Below are 6,995 nucleotides of genomic sequence, written 5' to 3'. Positions count from 1 at the left end.
CAAGAAACTAAGCACTAATTTTACATTTTTAAACTGTCTTAAAATGGGTTTACATATCAGTTAGAATCTGGATGACTCACAGCAATCAGAAGTCACAAAAGACCTTGTGCCAGATCTTTGTGCAGTGCAAACCAGTGTCAGTCCACAGCATCCAGTGAAGCTACTCTGGCTTCTGGGAAAGTGTGCAAGTGGCTGACTCTTGCATACTATTTTCTGCCTGTGAAATCCAGGAAGGCATCCCTTCTGGAGCTGGGCAGCTCCAAGGGCCGTATCAGAGAGCTCCATGGCTCAGCCTGGCTCAGTCTTGTCTCCATTTCCACTGACCTCAGCAGTGGAGAGATGGTCAACTGCCTCTGAAACAAAATGTGAACTCCCTTGACTTTGCTGGTCTGTCCATGCCAGTGCCCCAGGGGATATGTGACATGATATGGGGGAAGTGACCTCACGGTGCTGAGTGCTGACATTGGCTCCTCTCCGGCATGATGAAGGCAGGATATTTTCACATAAGCAATGAACGAGCACGCCCTTGAATTTACTGTCATTTCCCTGTCACCCTGCAAGGTGCAGCAGACGCCAGCACTGTCTGCAGTTGCATAAACACACACCGTCAAAGACCTGGAAGCCACACGCTGGCACAGCACACAGGCAGCGCTCCTGTTCTTGTAATTAATGAACTTCTGGCAGGAGTCTGTTGGGATCTCAGCAGCCCCCAAAGAGCACATGCCAGACTGCACAGGGGTGGCACTTGCTGAGATTAAAGACTTGGCTCCAGCAAAAAAGAAAGCGGAAGCAAACAGCAGCCTTCTGCCAGTAAGTGCCTTTCAGAAGGTCAAGGCTTGGTGTTGGTGCTCAACACAAATTGGATTTCCTTTACTCATGCTCAACTCAGCGCTTGTCGGCATCGCTCATGGGCTCTGTGATGTTGCCTGGGTGTCCTGTTTGGTGCACAGAGCCCATGGGTCAAACCTCAGTGCACCTAGAGCATCACAAAAGGTCGTCCTGACATGGCAAACAGACAAAGTTTGGCCTCCTAAGCAATAATGCACATACAGGCATGTATGCAACTCCAAGAGGTCCCTTTTTCTTGAGGTTTCCATTCAGTAGGTTGTGACATCCTCTGTTAATAATCTGGATAGCCAGTTCCACTTAGATGAAATTCCTTGAGACTACTCAAATTTAGGCCACAGGGAATTTTGCAAGGATGCCAAGAGGAGATGTGAACAGAACTGGGCAAAACTGAGGTCATCTACTCAAAAATCCAGAGTGTAATGCTGTGCTAGCACCAGGACATCGTAACACTGAGTTCCTCGTCTGTTCAAGGTAAATGAACTAAAACAAGACCCAGACCCTCAGTGGAAGACTGCACATGGGCATTTTCGAAGTTAAGCCCAAAAGTTAACCCAAGGACATCAAGGTAACTCCCTATCAAGCCTTACCTTCCCAGGCAAGGTCTGTCCATTTTTTTGCCATTGTGGCACCCAACATCCAATGTCTCAATCTGAACTAGAGGTCTGAAATGAGCATTGTTTGCTCTTTATCAGTGCTTAGCACCAGACTGCATGGGGTGAGCAGGAAAATGTCCCACTGTGATGCCTTGCCTTTGCGAAAGCTGCTGGAACACAGACAAGGTACAGTGGATTTCGTGGAATGTTTTGTTCAAATGAGAATTTCTCTGGCATAAACTCAGTGAGTCTTGCTCCTAACCCTTACTTCTTCAGAGCCAGCACAGCTTTGGCCTGCTTTATGCCCCATTTTCTAACATCTAAGTTCTGGTTGAAATTCATTACCCTTAATAATCTTCAATTTTCCAGCACTGGAGATTCTTTACTACTCATTTTAAAGTCATGGTAGACATTAAGAAACCAAATCACCTTGCTATTTATGGCTTGAATGGATTTATAGTGTTAGAAGTTATGGTTAACCTCTTATTTTCTAACCTTCTTTTCTTATATTTAGAATTTAGGAAGAAATTTTGGACAGGAGTGAATCCTGTTTTGATGTGAGAAATGTACATATGAAAGAGAGCAAAGCGGCACTAGGTAAGGAACATATAAAACTGAGTGGACGTGTTTTTATATTTAATTTTGAAAGTAGCCCACACATTGAAAAATAACCTATAGCCCAATAATACTTTGTTCTGTCTTTTGGAGATATACACAAGCAAACAGGCATTTAGGTCAAAGATTTAGCAACTCATTTCATATCTCTCTAGTGAAAATAAACAAAATATTTCAGTTTATCAGGAATTTTTAAGCTCAGTATCTGTAAAACAAAAAAAAAACCCCAAATTCATAGATTCAGGTTTCTAAATTTTTGTTGTTGTTGTTGTTGGAAGTATTATTGCCTTACACTGCAAATTTTAACAAAAATTGCTATGAGTTTTCCTTTAGGTAGAGATAGAAATATCACTAAGTGATTAATTTCCTAGATTGTTTTTTAATCCTCCTTTATCATGTAACTGATTTCTTGGGGTATTATTATTGTTAACAACTGATCTGAGATTCAAACCTGTAAGTCTGTAGCCATGCTTTTCATTTACTTAAATATGGAGCAAATACTCCTACAGCTGATGATAAAATGAGACTTCCATGACTTTGTTAAGAAAACAAATGTTTGTTTTCTCTTCTAGCAAAACCTGAGGAAGCAAATAACATGTATTTGCTAATTTCTGCAGTGTATTGCCTTTAAGAGAGAGGGGAAAAATACTTCTGTTTGTTCAAACCACTGTAGGAAATTAAATATTGTCAGTGTACAGGTATGGATCTTAATTTACAGGAAACAATCTTTTTCAAAAATTGTTAAATGAAACCACTCATCTTTCACAGTTCAGCTTCCTAAATTCATATTTAAGCACTTTAAAGATATTATCAAAGACTGGTTTATTAAATGTCCAACCCCTGAAAAAAATCCCAAAAAACAAATATTTCAATTGCCAGTAAATTCTCTTGAAACATAACTTCTGACATTCACTTTCAAATATTAAAGTTGAGACTTTGGTAACATTAAAAGTAGGAAATAAAGTCCTTTCTACAGAAAATCCTGGGACATCCAGCTTCAACGCTATAATATTCTATATGTGAAAGTTACTATGTTTTAGAGCCCTTAAACTTCATTTTTGTTATTCTTCAGAAATGTATAGAGATAATACTTAGAAAAAAAAAATCTGTAAGTTCTACTTGCAGATATAAACAATTACAATTGTGTATTAAAATAAACACTTACTAAACTTACTCATAGACTCATAGAATTGTTTAGACTGGAAAAACCTTTCAGATTATTGCATCCAGCCATTAGCATAGCACTGTCAGTGGTTCTGCCTACTATAAGTTGAAAATGGAATTTTCAATTCTTTCTTTTGTCTTATAAATCTTTATTTCACACTACAATACCATATATTTTAACTTACAAGATGCTAAAAAGAGCTGCGAAGCTAAAAAAAAGGAGAAAGGTCAAATTAGAGTTGCCTTAAAATGAAGAAATTCAAATTGGAGTTCATATTCTGTACATTGAGCATTGCGTCACTGAAGTGAAGACTGTAGGATAAATCAAAGAAAGGGGAAGCTGAAGCTAAGGAAATGAGGAACAAAAAAAGAAGAGAAGAAAAAGTAGGGGCTCCTGGAAGCAACAGCTTATGCACTGCAGATGCCAGTTTATACCTCCTTGAAATGATGTTCTAGGGAGTCTTCCAAAAACACGTATCTCCCAGTGTTGTTAGAGGGTTAGCAAGCAATGTACTGACTCTCAAATATAAGTTATGTCTCTGTCACACTGAAACTTACTGCTAGTTAAAGGTGATGGAAGGTTTATATGCCTAAGTAATGATCCCCGTTTGTTCTACTGCAGCTAGGGTATGTGCTGAAACCTAATGAAAGCATTGGAAAGGTGCCCATTGATTTTAAAGAGATTTGGATCCGGTCCTGAAGTGCTCAAGAGAAAAAAGTTATTCCTCCTCTCCTTTCCCAAATTCTAAAATAAATTGTGAATGTGATTGCATGGTCATGCTGGAACACAGCTATTGTGGTAACAGAATAACAGATAACAGGCATCCTTATGCCTCATTGCTCTTGGTGTGTGTATTGTGCCCTAACAAACACAGACACACAAACACAGAGCACTGTTCTGGCTCACTTAAATTATTTGCTTATTTCTACGTCTCTCATAGCTGACTCATGCTCCTCCTGCATTAGGTAAGGGTAGATTTAGATCAGTTATTAGGAAGAAATTCTTTACTGTGAGAGTGGTGGGACACTGGAACTAGTTGCCAGAGAAGCTGTGGACACCCCATCACTGGACGTGTTCAAGGCTGGGTTGGATGGGACTTTGAGCAACCTGGCCTAGTGGAAGGTGTCCCTGCCCAAGGCAGGGGGTTGGAACTGGATGATCTTTAATGTCCCCTCCAATCTAAAACCCTTCTGTGATTCTATGATTGCTTGGCATCAGCATCCCACTGCATCTGTCCCTGACAGTCCTACAGTTTGATCTCCTGAGGGTGGCCTGTGGGGTGAAGAGTCTGTGGCAGCCCTGTTTAGCAACATGCCACTGACAACATGGCAGAAATAGTCTTTACCACAGATGGATCTGTGTTGCTGTTTGCAATTTGTCTGAAACAAATGACTTCATAGAGGTAAAACTCTTGAACCTCTTTTCCATCCCCTGGTCAGCGCAGGTCACAGACTGGGTTACACGCACACTGCACAGAGACAAAGGAAAATTTTGTCTGGGTGCTCAGAACCTTTTTTAATCTCACCCACACTATAATAACTTGTCCCTGTCCGACAGCAGTGCAGGGGCTGGACAGGCTTCCTGCATTGTGCTCCCAATGTCTCCTGGCTCGGGAAGTGACAACATCTTGAACTAATTTTTTTAAATGGGGGTTGATTTTAAGCAACATATTTTCCAAACTGTTTTTTTAAGTGTAAAAAATGGTAAGTCTAATTTTTTTTCTTCTTTTTTCCTTTTTATTTTTTTTTAACCACTTGGCAGAGGAAGGAATTCCATGCAGGACCTTGAATGAGGGACACAGGGCAGCCAAAGACATCAGCAACCTCTGCCAGCCACCTCTGGAAGGCAGGAGTATCGCTAAAGGCTGGATGTAGGCTCCTCCATCAGCGAGCCCTCAGCTGCAGACAGGATCAGTAACCACAGCCCAATCTGCTGCTCTTTCTGCCACAGACAGTTGTCCTTTTCCACATGGCCAGGTATGACGCTTCTGGGGCGAATCTGGGGGTATTTGTCACCAACAGCGAGGGAGTGGGAGAGAAGTTGCATCCAAATAAAGGACCATCACATATTGGGCTGCAGTAGAAAGGTCTCATGTTTGCCAGCCTGCACATGCAGGGAGAGATTTTCTCTGTATTTTCTCCTCCTGGATGTTAAGAGTCATTTGAAGAGATGTGAAATGGGCAGCCAAAGTTTCATCTACCCCCAATGCCTTCTCACCTTTGAGCCTCCACTTGTGGAGCTTCCTTGGCACATCATGAGTCTGCACAACAGGGAAGAGGACTTGGCCAGACCCAGCTGCTTCAGGCTTGTTGGCTAACCTTGCGTGGAAAATCCAGGAAGCGCCAAATATCATCCACTGAAGCTGTTTCTCCAGCCCCAAACATTCAAATGTTAAGAAAAATGCTCCCAAATATAGTGAGTGGGTTAAAGCCCCAAAAACTACAGTGTGTTAGATTGTCAGTGGACATGCAATTGTTTCTTTGCAACTCATGGTCAGACACTCCTCCCTGCCAATGAGGACAAGTTTCCCAAAGGGATTTTCCTTTCCTTAGGCTTGCCTAGGGAAGTGGGGTGGTGAAGATGCTGCAAGATACCCCATGGTCCACACCAGTGGGACGAGACAAGGTCCCATACCATGTACAGAGCTATCACCTATTGCAGTGCTGGGGAGGGTGAACACAGATTCTTCACAAAGGTTCAAGTTTTTCTCACTTTGTGAAATTTTCCACCTCCTTCACAGACAGGGTTCTCTGGCTTTGGGCTGGTTTCCATGAGGCTGGATAGGAAAGCTTCACAGCAGCAGGATGTTTTATTGCTGCCTTTTGTATTTTGCCCAGACAGCATTCCTCTGACCATGTGCCCAGTGTCAATGAGCGTAGATTTTTCTTTGGTGCTTTGGGTGCTTTTATCTTCCTGAAAAGCCAGCTCCAAAGAGTATGACTGGCAGGTAGTTAATATTTAAGCAAGGACTCGCTGCCAAGGACTGATCTCTACACAGAGAGGTCTGGATCTTGCCCCACAGCAGAAGAGCATTTGCCACGTGGCTCCCTTGAGCAGCATGAGCAGCTGGGAATAGGTGCTGACACCCAGCCTAATCTCTCTGGCTGTGTTCCTGAAGCAAGGGGGAGCTTTTAATCTAGATTTGGTGTTTTATTCAAGGACAGGAAACTCATATGATGCCCAGAGAGCATCTTGACTATGGCCAGCTTTCTAGTTCCAGTAAAGTTACAGCCCCACTTTTCCACATTAGTCTTGTGTCTGTCTCATGCCTTAACCTCTTATATTAGGCAAAACTAGGCTGTAGTTAGTTTTAGAACCTCTGCCTCTCCAGCAGCTAAGATAGAAAATAGTTGTTTGAAGCAACATAATTTTAGTTTCAGCCTGTAAATTACATATTTTTCATTGTGTAGGTTGCTTTACACTCACCATTTTTGTCCAGGTCTGCACAAAAGCATTAGTCTGTAAAGGCCTGGGCTTTTTAGGGAGTGGGTAGATTAGGAAACTGGGGAAGGGAATTTTACCATAAACATCCTTTCATTGCAGCTGAGGTAGTAAGCTCAGGTTTCCTACAGTAAAATGTTAACTACGATAACAAAACAGTACACCTTGTTTGATCTAAGACTCATATTTAATATTTAGAGACCATGCATAATAATCAGATGGCACTACACCAAAATTTTGGCCTTAGAGAGCATGTGTGCTGGGAACCTTGTGCGATTGCACCCCAACCCTTGGTTTAAACTGCAGAACAAAGTGGGGGAAAGGAGCCAAAC

The sequence above is a fragment of the Corvus cornix genome, chromosome 2 (assembly GCF_000738735.6).
Source record: "Corvus cornix cornix isolate S_Up_H32 chromosome 2, ASM73873v5, whole genome shotgun sequence".
Classification (NCBI taxonomy): Eukaryota; Metazoa; Chordata; class Aves; order Passeriformes; family Corvidae; genus Corvus; species Corvus cornix.
The sequence above is the reverse complement of the archived record's forward strand: the minus strand, read 5'-3'. Positions refer to the sequence as shown.